Raw genomic sequence first — 13,699 nt, forward strand, 5'->3', positions numbered from 1 at the left:
AAGCAACACACATACTACATGTACTGTATGTATGTGTTGCTCACTATTATTTTTTATTAGACTTACAAACTTTGTTTCAGTGATGTCATATTGTTCTTTAATTTAGCCGGAATAGCAAGCTGCTCTCGATCATCTGTACACGTGCCATTTAATTTGTGTATTACACAAATCTTTCCACGAAACAGACAGTTTTAAGTGCAAAAGGTGCGAAAGTGCAGAATCACTCCAGCATCCCCTTAAGGGACGGTATCTTTAAATAACCAGGCATCCCGCAAGGAGTTAAGAATATAACTCTCTAGGAAATAACTCTCAGAAAGGAGATCGGTGTCGTTTTGTTTGTTCAATTCGTTTTCTTTGAGTTTGATGTAAGCCATTAATTTTTTTGCAGAACGACGCTTGCGCCACCGTGAAGTTGTGTAGCAAGTTTTAAATATAAAGATGGAAGGACGATTGTTGAAGGCTACTTAAGTATTAAACACTGGCGCGGTCGGAAATACTCTGCACATTTTTATAAACTTGTAAAAACTTTTAAAATTTTTATAAACAGACGATGTTACTGCAAAAGTTGTTAGGAGGTGCATTAAGTATTAATACAGCAGTGATAAACTAAAAATAACATTCTTTTACGGGTACGTTTAACAGCTCTTCTTATTTAATGTCCCTTAATATTCTATATATTAATTGAATTAATCTGCACTCGGCGTGCGCCAATTATAAATTACTAACGTTACAGAAATACACTCAAGAATTATTCGAGTAACATCGGTAATCTGGTTAATGTGTAAAAGATTATATTTTTAACTCCGTAACCTTTTACGATGCAATTGTTTTTAATTACGCGAGCGTTTTTCCTCAATTTTACGCGAAATATTAATTATTCATTCCACATACACGTATGTGTACGTAAAAATAGTAAAACGTAAAATAATAATTACTTGAATAACAACATTTGTATTCCCTACGTTGATTTTTATCACGAAATTGAGATCGAGAATGCCGTTGCGGGATATCGGTAAATATTGATGATGCGTTTATTCTGACACGCTAGGATTAGGACACCCTAATTAATTTCAAATTACTCTCGAAAACATTCAACCGAGACGCTAATGAAAGAGACCGGTGTATCTCGAGCAAGGGACGCGCTGAAAAATCGCCGTATCAGATCTTCATCGAATTCCACGGACTTTGACGCTGTAAACGCGTCTCCGGCGGAGGATTCGCAGTCTCGTTGCGACAACGCGTAAGAAATGTAGTTTGCCCGAGTGGACAATGACTGCTCGAGTAGTCGAGGCACGTATCGGGCGCGCCGGAGGGACATCGCAGCCGCTTCACTCTCGACGAGGACGAATGAATCGAGAGACGCTTGACATTACAATTATCGGATAAACGTGGCGCGGGCAGCGTTGCGTCCGTCTTAAGCCAAAGAAAATGGATGATGGGGCCCCTGTTGGAGGAGCTACGGCGATTAGCCAAGAGCATTCCGTGATTTATGACGCCGGGACAGGCAGAAATGACAAAACGAACAAGAAATAAAATAAAATAAAAACGAAAGCAAAGAAACGGAAAGAGAAACCGTTTTGATAGAATGAAATCCGTCGGGAGGTATAACCGATGAATTCGACATTCGATAGATAAGAAGAGCGGAAGAGGCGCGGGGCTTGTTAGCTATTGTGCAACGCAATTTGTAGATACGCGCTGCGTTATCGAAAGCTAATAAATCATTAAGCCCGAACGCTGGGAAGCGTGGCCGGGGCTTAAGTCATAATGGCTCTTATCGCGTAATATCGGATTATAATGTGAGACGTATAATTAAACTTCAATGTAACCCGGCGCGCCGTACTTTGAAAGCGCCGCTTCTGTCATTGACATCGCGTCCATGGAGGACGCGAGCGCTCGTATACGCAATTGTACGAGCCACTTTAGCGTGTGTGCATCGGGAGTCGATGTATGCCGCGTTAAAGGCTATAACGAGTCCTCGTGTGGCGCGATAATTACAAGCCTCGGGTACCCGCGGAAAGCACGCGCGGATTGCGTTATGACATGATTATTGTAGCCCGCCCTGCCTGCAGTACAGTATAACATGCCGCGCAATACACTCCCCGGCGATATGTCACGTCGCGCATCCACTTTATACGCAATTACAGCACGTTATAATTTGCCCGTGAAAACGTAAAACGATATAAAACGTTTGACTTGTCCGGCAAAAATCGCGCGCATCGAATGCGCGACACCGCCCGCAGTCGTTCCGCCGACAAAACGAGAACAAATATTATCACTCTTGTGACTTTATATGTTATAACCCGCGATTGCGCGACGTGCGCGCGTATATATTGTTAGCCTGAAATATTTATTCATTGTTCGCCGAATAATAAGCGGAATAAATTTCGAGTTTGACCGACATGCGCATAACCGGGGCGCGACTCTTGGCGTCTTCAGGTGGATTATAAGACTGGGAATTTAAGTGGACCCGGCAGGACGTGGGACGTAAATTCATTCTTGCTCTGAAAATATTTAAATGTAGAAAAGGATCGTGCAGTTAACGGGTAAGGAGATTAATGCGATGTATCTTTCTCTGTTCCTCGCGGCCGCGCAGCCTCCGCCATACTCAACTAGCAGGGTCAAAGGCTGATAAAGATCGTTATAACAATTATACACGCATGAGAGCGGATTGCGTTATGACATGATTATTATGGGTGGGCCCTGGTGCCGGTGTAACGGCACGGTTACAATACACTACTCGGCAATACGTCAAGCCGTACGTCTACTCCATGTGCCGTTGCATACTGGCTACGCGACATGCAACCGCTCACCCTCTCTCGTGGCGCCGGGCATCAGACGGAGAGGACGAGAGTCATGCGATGAGAGACCGTAGAGACGCGGGCTTGCCCGATGAGGAATGAGGAGGAAGGTAGCTCGACGCGCACGACGAGCAAATTTACCGTGTACTTCTCTACCCGTGCTTTACATTTTTCTACATAATTTTGATTACGCCACCTGCGCTTCCGGATACCTCGGCGCAGGTGTATCGCCGTGCCTGCAGATCGGATGTTTCGAAAATATCAAAGACTAAAATCGTCTTTCCTCGTTTTCCTATTTAATCAGCGCTCGATATTTAATTTCCCCGTAAAATTCGATATGACAACTGTGCGGTTCAACTCTCTGATTTTTATTTACTATAACAAAAACGGAACCTTCCAACTATTTACTCGTGTACGATGTGCAACTAAAAAGAAGAAGCGCGTACACTCTTTTTCGCAAGGAACAAATTTCAAATTGCAAATCAAGGTATGTCATAGAAATTGTGATCACATGACATCTTGTCATTTTCACGTTATCGCGTATAATCTAGATTCGTATTTGTGCTTTGCATTCTTCTACATATAATTTTGATCACGCCACCTGCTCTTTCGGATATTTCCGCACAGGTCTATCTCCGTGCATAGAAAGCGGAGATTTTGAAAATTACTAAAATATTTCTCCCTTCTTATTTAATCAGTGCTCGACAGTTAATTTGTTCCCTCGTAAAATTCGATATAATACAGCTGTGTAGTTGAATTCTGAGTCTCAATAGAAAGGAATTTACTTCAAACTATCTGTACGATACGTAACTAGATATAAGTACGTACTTTTTTCGCAGAAAACAAATTTCAAATTGCGAATCAAGGCGTGTCAGAGAAATCATGATTACATGGCAGCCTGTAATTTTTACGTTATCGCGCACAATCTAGATTCGTATCATCTACATAACAATATACGTTCATTAGTGTAAAGGTAATAATTTTGACTGCGCTAAGTAGTGTGAAGTAATTCACAAAAGCCGCGAGATAATTAAATTGCTCCAGTAATCTAGTTGCCGTCTTTAACTACGCGAAAGTACACGGTGCACGGTGTGCATAGCGCACACAGCTCCGTGGTCTCGAAATCTAACGTTATTTCTCGACCACATCTCGAAAAGGAGAGCTGCGATACGCTGCTCGTACAAAAGCGTCGGAGAGCGCATCTAATGCATGTCTTTATGCCTTTTTTTTATCTATCTTTCTCTTATACTTATTCTAACGCGAGCAACTGACGTCTAACTAGGGAGTTGCAGCACTTTCCATTCGCGCCGAGCGCCAAGTGAAATGTAGCCCGTTCGGAGGACTGAAATGAGAAGATATTGGCGACCGGAGGCGTGAATCCATGGGATTTTACGGCGTTTTATCGCGTTAACGGTATTCTACGCGAGCCGGAAAATAACCCTCGCTTTGTATGTGCAACTTAGGAATTGCTGTAAAGTACACGCGCGAGTCGTTATCTTTCGAGAATAAAAATATCGGCGAGGCAAGAGGCGCTACATCGGCACTGCTATTATCAGCGCGACGCAATAGTGTAAAGATCGTTAATTGCGGAATAAACGATCAATTTCCGATGAGAATACGAGCGATCTTATCAATGCGCGTCGATTGCGCGTCGATTCCGCGTCGCGATGGTGATACTGCGGTGATAGCAGTGCGACACGTAGACGCGTGTGCGTGGGTGTGTGTGTGTGTGTACAAGGTAGGCGAAACGTGGGCTAATTCGCGGTATGCAAGCTCATAAAAATTCAACGCCCCTCGGAATTCATACGCGTCGTCGCGCCGCCTCGATGCGGTGCAGTGCGACCGCATTTAAAAAGGGCAAACAAAAGCTGCATCACCCCGGCTACTAGTATCGCTGCGTCTCGGTTCCCCCTTGAAGAGTGCCCGCGGCTATCCCGCGCTCTCTCGAACGCGCAGCTCTAGGAAGAATTATATGCGAACGGAATGCACTATCCCGCGCGCATTTCTGAACGAGGGAACCCGCGCGCTAGCTCGAGATCAAAAACCGGACTGCCCGCTCGGCCGTCTTTATGCCACGGGCTTTGAAGCTCAAACACTGGAAAGTGACACGGCTGCAGTGCGTTAGTGCTGCGGCAGAGAGCACAAAAGGCATTATGTAATCGCAATTATTTTTCTCGAGAGCGCAGCAACTGTGTCCACTCTTACGGTATCTCTTAATAATAATGTGTCCACTGGATTAAAGATGTTTTTTTCTCTCACTGCTAAAAATGCGACGCATGATTTTACGATAAAAGGAATTGTTGGACGACTTTAGGGCTTTGGGTTGTGGTCCTCTTCAAGGAATTTAATAATAAATATTACGTCATCGATATTAAACTAAAAAACACAGGAGGTTTGACATCCATCTCTGGGCATCAATGAATCCTTTTCTTGAGTAAAGTAATTTTTTTTTATTAAGCTAATTTTCTTATCAGTGTGGGCATCACTCGGGGAACTATGTTTATTAGTTCTCCGAGTGATGCCCACACTGATAAGAAAAATAGTTATTACTTTACTCAAGGAAATTATTCATTAGGTGGCTCCTAATAGCTTATTAACTTAAATTCAAAAATAATAAACAAATTAAAATATGCATTGCTTTAAGTATTTATTAAATATAAAAAAATTGATAATTTTAAATTTAGAAAATTTTATTTTACTTGTATAAAATGTTTACTAAGATGTAATTTTTACCGTGAAGAAAATTCGATTTCTTATTCAACAAAAACAATTATTTCATTTAATAAATAGTATTCTATATCTCATGAAATCTTTATTTGAATGTAGAAAATGTAATGATTTAAATTAATTTACTTAATATAATACAAAGATTTGCTTGAAATTTGATATTTTTATATTAAATAGAATAAATATTTACTTGAATAGCAAAAATAATTTTAAATAAATCTACTTAGTTTAAAAAAAATGTTTGTCAGTGCAGAGATGTCAAATCTTCTGCGTGTTTTAGTTTATTATCGATGACGTATTATTTATTATTGAGAATTCCTTGAAAAGGACCACGACCCGCACGGTCGAAACGTCGGATTTAAATGAATAAACCATCTGCCAACCCCCTCCTAAAGTCGTCTAACAATTCTTTTTATCGTTAATTAACTACTGGCGATTCACACTCGTTCGTTGCTTGACTTTACGTTACACATAATATTTGATTACCGAAGATCACGAAGGGAAATCTTACGACGTAGTAAAGATGTTCGATTTAATAAGACACTTCTCTGTTTGAAAAGGGTACAAAAAGAGATTTCACTGAAGACTGATTTCATTCGATGTTTTTGTATGTGACTATGTACGAAGGCACGAATCACATAAAGGATTCACATGCCTTTCCAACGAATCTGCCCGACGTGCCGAGATCAAAAACACTGTTTCGAGCTCTCAAGGCTTTTCAACCTCGGGCTTTCGGGCTTAACTACCCTTGCGCATCACTATGCGCACCTCACCGTCACGTATCGCAAGAACCATAAAGACCGGAAACAACTTGTCGTTTCCCGATAACTTGCAAAGTCGGACTATAACTTTGAAGTACGCCAATATAATTAATACTCCGGTTTAATTAAAATTTATTTGCCGCGTGCGACACAAATTATTCTGCCGCGGCACAAGCTTCTTTTCTTTTCAATAATCTCCATTCGCCATTTCGACGAATCGCGCCTACATTTTAAATTATTATCAAAAGAAATATCATACCGCGCAAAGCCAGTCCCTGTTATAATAATAATCGTGACAGTTGAAATCTCGTTTTGTAGCATTTTCTCGCTGTCTTGTTGTAATAATAATCATAACAGTTGAAATGTTGTTTGTAACGCTTTCCCTCTGTATCAGGCCGGATTATAACGGAGTCACATAAATTTAACGCACTTGGAAATGCACAAATACTTGGCGCTTTTTGCACAATTTTTTTGCATAAAACTAATTCTTCAAAGGTGGCTCCGTGTAAACGTATTACGTACATTAACCTAGCACCGCTAAAAATCGAAGTCGGACTTATGGAAAAATTTAGTGCCAATTTAGTGCTAATTTATTGCCCCGGTCCAGAATTTATTGCTCCCACCCTTTCGCAAGGAATAAAATAACGAAACGTATTTCGCGAGCAAGGCGGAATATGGTGCGACGTCCGCTTACACACCGATATTTTATCATGTCGCGCGCTGTTCACTTATGAATCTCCCGTAGGTGCGAGACCGCGCCAGCCGAGTACTCGCTAAATGCAACGGGCGTTAGTCAACGAGTCGCGGTGCAACACCTATCTAGATGCATCCGAAATCACTCTAGGCATGTCGTTCGATCGTCTCGCTGCGTTCGGCGAACCAGAAATGATCGGAACAAACGTGCTCGCTCCTGCGTAACTCCGTAAAGATATTTAGTTGCGGTTCGCGTCGGAAGTACAGCGCGTGGTTTATTGAGGCAACGTGAAAAAAATAGATAAGAAGGACGCGAGGGCTGTAAAAATAGAAATTGAAAGGGCATACCGCGCCACCGTGATCTCTTTGATCCTCGTAATCGAGGGGAAAAAGCGGGGGAGAGGCGAATCTAAATCTCCTAGACTTGAACTTTCAAATTAATTTTCTCGGAAAGTTACTGAAAATAAAAGGGCACCGCCGATTTAAATTCTGGATATAGCCAGAATTTTTCCACCTCGATCGCCTTTAACGCCCCTACGTGTACACTATTGTGTCACCGCCTATGCGCCCTTTTCTTAGCTGCGAAGACGCCTCTTTGTTCCTTGAAAGCATGCGGCTAGGATTCGCGTCTCTTTCTATGTATGTCGCCGAGCGCTTTGATATGCTGCGAGGGTAAACAGTGGCGGCTTCGTCTGGCAGCTTTAGTGTTCCGCGCCTGGTGAGTGAGTTTCGAGGGCTGAAATATTTTATTTATCGCCCGCGCGCGAGAGAGAAGATCTGTAATCTAACTTTACGCCGACTCAAATGCTTGATACAGCGCGTAACTTAACTTCAACGCGCGCCTTAGTTACGAGGGCATCCGGCATTGAAGCTTTAAAAATGATTAAAGACGGAGCCAACTACGGTGGGAGGAGAACTATTTCACTTTCCAACGAAAATCGCCGCTTTATTCGCGCGAGATGCGTTTATTACGCTGAATCTCTTTTATAATGTAAAAATGTAATTAATTCATTTAGTACGTCTATTCCGAGTAGCTGTTCGCGGATATTCGTGAAATCAGATTGACTCGAAAGACATTCTCTTGTCCACTTTTCACGCTTACTGGTCTCACGCGGCATTTTTTTCACCGTATTCCGAATATTATATTTAAGCATTACAAAAAGAGAAATAGGTAAATGCACAAAATGGGGAAATTTAAATGTATTTGAGAATAAATCCCTACAGTACGGTCCAATCTCGCGTTGCGGGGCAAATTAAAGTGGAAGAGGTCGCTTTTTTTCCCCCCCAAAGAAGCATCCTCCACTTCTCGTTATATTTTTATGCAAACGCGTTTTAAAAGTTAAAACGCGCGTTTTTACGCGCGGCTTAATTTCGCCAGCTCGATTTTCAATACTTCTCACTCAAGACACTCGGCGCTCCGTCGCGTCGTGACGGCGGATTTCCCATGCCGCGCCTCTTCGCATCGCTCGTGCACACGGGGCACCGGCGGAGAAGAAGAGGACGAGGGGAGAAAGAGGGAATAGGCCACCGAGACACGTTAATGAGTTTTTCGAGGGACGTGCCGGGCGCAGAGACGATCGACAAGAGGCGGGAATTAGAGGTGCGAGAAAGCCACGAGGTAGGGTCGTTTAGCAACAAAGAAGGAAGAAGCGAAAAGTCGGAATAAAAGAGAGACAGAAAGATGAGGGAAGAGAGAGGAGAGAGAGAAAGAGAGAGATAGAGAGAGAGGGGGGGAAGGCGGCCAAATCGAGGGAAACGGAGGGGGGGGGGCTTGAGATCGATTCCCCAGTTTTAAATTTAAATAAATGCCAGCTCGCGTAGCCGATAAGGCTCTACCTCGCAATAGACGCGCGCAAACCCCTCTCGTTTTAGTGGCAATCTTTCTTTTCACTGCCGCCACGTACCAACCGACTTGCTTGCGCGACAGAGACCTGCGAGCGGCCTCCTCCTCTTCCCCCGGGTAAGATCAATATCATCAGAAAATCCGATCGTCATTACGCTAATACTTACATCTGCAGAAGATTTTCGGGACGTTGAACACCGTAGCCGATAAGCGCGATTTGAGATTGCGGAAATATCGAAGGCAAATAAGGTTCGACGTCAGTTTATTTTCTCAAAGGTAGCCGCGCGGAGGTTTGATATTACTCGAGAATTGTGTGGCATTCGGAGAACAATAGCGTCTCAACGTCTCTAATGTGCGCGGTAATTTATGATGTTATGCATTTATATGCGATACCGGGCTGACCGCGGACTAGACGGCAGAAATGATAGAAGCGACGATCTGTTGCGGAGTAACAATTAATTTAAAATTTATCGATAGATTCGCGAGGGTTATGAAATCGCATTTTCGTCGGTCGGAAAAGCGGATGATTTCCGGGCTTTACTCGGATAAACCGAAATCAATGGATTCAAATGCCGATCTGTAATATCGGCGCCCACGTGGCGTACGCTCCAAGCAGAATTCCAATTTCCTCGGGCGTCGGACAATTAAATTACAATCGGCAAACACGATAAGCACGATGGTTCCGATCAGAATGGATGTTGCGGGGTAGCATCGTTTAAATCAAAATGTCCGACTCTTTTTTTCGAAAAAAAGGGCGCAAATAAAAACACTGTCCCACGCCATTCGTCGATGTAGATCAATACTCCTCGTATCGTAGAAATTAAATCTTGTTACGTCGGAGATACCGCGCCCGTTAATAGTTTCATGCATAAATAATGCCATAATTGCCGCTGTAACGCTGCAGGAGTTGTGCACTTTTTTTTTCGGTACGAAGAGAATCGTAAATATTTAACAAATTTTCTGAATAAACTCTTTTCCCTATACTGGATTTCTCGTTAAAAATCGTTTAGTGAAGAGTGCGAAAGAGCGATAAAAACACGTTTCGAAAGACAATTTTCTAAAACCAACATTTAGTTATTTGCGAGCGTACATTCATCTCTTGCACGTAATCGAAACAAACAGTATCTTCGCCCGGTTTCTCTACTATCCGGATTAGAAGAGCGTAACGTAATACGACAGTGGGACGCGAAGTTAATGATCGTATCCGCGTCAATTGCTACTTTTTGCACAACAAATCTACGTTCCCAGGCACCGTTTTCCATTTCCACCCTCTCATTAGATATTTTCTTGAAAACATATTCACTCTCAAGATCGCGATGAAAAAGGGATAACGAAATTTGACGCGCGCGGGCGCGGAATTAAAAAAGGGCAAAGTTTTTCGCGATTGTACGACAATTACCGGCAATTGTTCCCGGCTCAGCGGCGGGGCGCCCCTATTTCCCAGCAAGATTTTTAACAGCGGCAATAGCGACGGCCACCTTTACGTAATTCCGTTTCCGAGTTTGCAGGTGGCTTAATTTTTGCCGTAACACGTCTGTCGTTGCGCGCGCTCCGCTCCGGTGCGTCCCGCGGAGATACGGCACGGATTTTTCTCGTTGCTGATTTTAATAACAGATTGCTACTGGAGGCAAGGGAGGGAAACGCAGGGATGTTAGCGCCGGAACCCGGGGGACAAGGAAAGGAAGGAAAGCGAAAGAGAGAGGAGGATCGCGCCTGAGTCACTGCTTATACGTGACTACGGCGACGACGACGACGGCGGGCGTCGTCGCCCGCCGCCGCCACCACCTCTCCGCCACCCCTTTTGCCACCTCGATATAACCCCCGTCCCGCATTCTCTGCAATGTTTCGCCGTTACATTCTCTGCAAATGCGATACCTATATCCACCTACACGAACGGCGGACACGTTCGAATAAATTAAAACGATTCTTTCCGTGACCTGCAACCTCATTTCGCCCTCCGTCGTCTGACGGGGGGCCATCTTCGGCGACGGTAAGGACGATAAATAAAATTAGCACGACCCGTGACGGATCGCACCCGTGCTTCTGTACTACGTGTACTTGCGTGTGAATAGTTTATCGCGTCCCGTTTATTGCAAATAGATCGAGCCATTTGTCGCGCCGGTCGAGCTCCGCGAACGAAATGTATTGTGATAAACGGCCATTGTCTCTTCGTAAGGAATGTGTTTAAATACAAAAGCACATATATTAATAAAACTATATGTCAAGTTGTTTATATACATATATAAAACGGTAACAATTCGGGAACGCAGCAAAATAGATTATTTGTTTATACCAACTATTGTTGTAGCTCAGCAACGCTGAATTCATTTCTAAAGCATGTTTCGCATATTAAAAAAGTTACGCACTGCACAATAAAAGTGAATACTGCATAGTTGCGCTTTCTCTAATTAGTAAACTCAAAAAATTAAATAACTCGAATGGGTGGGGGGGGGGGAACGTTAAACCAAATAAACTAAATAAAGTTGGAAATCAAGTTTTTTAAGCATTATCGCGATTCAATTTAGTTTATACCGAAAGTTCTTCGGCACACAAGCGACCTCAATTAGAGTTATTTGGTACTTTGTGACCGAATTTAAAAAAAAAAAATCGGAGGTTGAACGTTTCTGGAACTTTATTCAAAAATTCTAGTTTACACACTCGCGTTTCTTAATGGAAATTTATGCAGAACGCGCTACACGTAATTTCAGCTTTCTCCCCTTCATCAACAAGTCCGTCTGTCCGAGTCGGAAATGGTGACTTTATCATCCTAAATTCGCGCTAACTAATGAGAGACGAAAATTATATTCTTTAGCAGGACGTTATTTTGCCGGAAATGATATTCTTTGACGAGACACGCATATCGTTTCGCATACTCAAAAATTGAAGTACAGACGTAAAAGTGAACCCTCTACGTCTACATCTACGTCATTATAATGGCCATAGAGGACTGGTTAATGTTAAAATCGCGAGGAACGCTGAAAAATTGCATGACACAAAATATAAACATTTCCCCGGCGAACGGTGAAAATGCGCAAGATTAAAAAGTCAAAGTTTTTAAAATTAGAGCTATTGTTGGAATAAAAATCAAATCCGTCAACGGTATATTTGCGAACGTGTCATAATTTTGTCAGTTTGCAAGCATAATGCGCGTGGATAAAATATCTAAATATAAATAAGCACATATATGTCCACAAATATCAACACTTGCAGAATATTAATAATGGTAGGCAACGATACAATGTTTGCTTTTTCGTTAACTGTATTAATGGATGCAACAAGGGAGTTCAATTGTGTTTGCTGAAATTACATTCGCCGGCAAACAAATGCGACACTGCGATCGTATTGGCGTTTCCACGTATTCGAGGATGAAAATATTTCGCGAGACGTTTGCAGACGTGGCGACAATATGTTTCGCTTTATAATTATCGTATCACAATATCGTCACCTTGTGTACGTCACGTTGCCGACGCACCAAGTTACGAGGGATGAAACAGCAGGTGACAGCAGGCTGGCTGAGATGAAAAGCGTATACAACACTTTTTCAGGCCGTAAACTTGTAATGTCATCAAACCGAGTATCGCCGGTAGATGCTTGTAATCTGTCTGACCATTTAATTAATCTTCCCCTGAACACGTAAAAACGCGCCAAGTGTTACCGCCGGCATTCCAGCTGCAGCACTCGCGTTCTTTCCATCTAAAAATGTGTCACCACGGTATCGTCTAGTAATCATCGCGAAGGCGCCATCGATTTCTCTACGTATACCAGCATATAAATTGTAATATATACATGCCGTTTGAAATATTCTCACACTAAAACAGTCCCATCGGAATTTATATCTCTCGGTAATATCTTGTATATCGCGACGGCAAAATGAAAAAAAAAGTTATACAGCTTTTTTTTTAAAAAAAAAGGAAAATTTCATATCGCAAGTGAAATGTAAAAATTCACCTTGCAAAATATTAACCTGGCACATACGATCGATTCCTCGTTACTGCTGAAATTCGTACTCATGTTATTGACCATTGAAATATTCTGCCGTGATACGCAAACAAGTAATAATATGAAATGGCCGCGGGTCAATGAAAGAGCTAATATTAAAGGTGTTTCTTTTGAATGAATGAGAACGATTGAAACGAGAAATTGGACAAAATTGTGTATCGTTCGATGGAAACTATACATTACATTTCGCAATAAGTGCTATACATGTCGTTTTACAGTATATTTTCAAATTTTGCAAATATTAGCCACTAATCTTTGACGCCGACCGTTGGAACAAATCCGTTGAAAAGCAAAAGCGTAATGAGATATTGATCATTCTCGTGCATAATGATTCTGTATAAATTTAATAAATAAGGTAATCCATTATAATGATGCAAATTGATCGCTTCCCTCTCGCTCTCTTCCTGCAACTGTTTCTAAAGTTGCTTGCATTAACATAAAGAAGATACAAAACTGAAATTCTTAATGTTCCGGAACATCCTAATTTTGCGTCGGTTCCAGTATTTAAATTGTACAAGTTTATTCACCGCGCCGTTACGTCCAAGTTTTCGCGAAAAATACAGCGCGTCTGGAGGCAAACACATTTGTTAAGTGTACGTATTGTGGAACAGCGTTGACCGGTTTGGTTTCTGCCAATTTCTTACATAATTTCTCGTCGACGGCGATGAGATGTACACAATCGCGGACAAAACTATTGCATTACTCGATCGTAATTTGACTTGAAAAGAGCCCGAGGTAATAACTCGTTGACAAAAGGCTTTGCCGGTTACACGGTCGCAAATAGAATTAAAGGACGCCTAAAAGGATAATCCGCGGCGTATCCGCGTCGAGAACCGCGGTAAATACATCTGCCTCTTTGGAGCAACGTCCCGAATCAT

General features: G+C 42.4%; 1 protein-coding gene across 4 annotated transcripts in view; it reads right to left on the bottom strand.

The window, feature by feature from the left end:
• The window catches only part of LOC105563448 (neurotrimin-like), a 249,411-nt gene that overhangs the window by 55,772 nt on the left and 179,940 nt on the right, over positions 1 to 13,699 (bottom strand). The gene's annotated exons all lie outside the window — the stretch shown is intronic.

This window comes from Vollenhovia emeryi, unplaced genomic scaffold (assembly GCF_000949405.1).
Source record: "Vollenhovia emeryi isolate VEMERY1.0 unplaced genomic scaffold, V.emery_V1.0 DF939175.1, whole genome shotgun sequence".
Lineage (NCBI taxonomy): Eukaryota > Metazoa > Arthropoda > Insecta > Hymenoptera > Formicidae > Vollenhovia > Vollenhovia emeryi.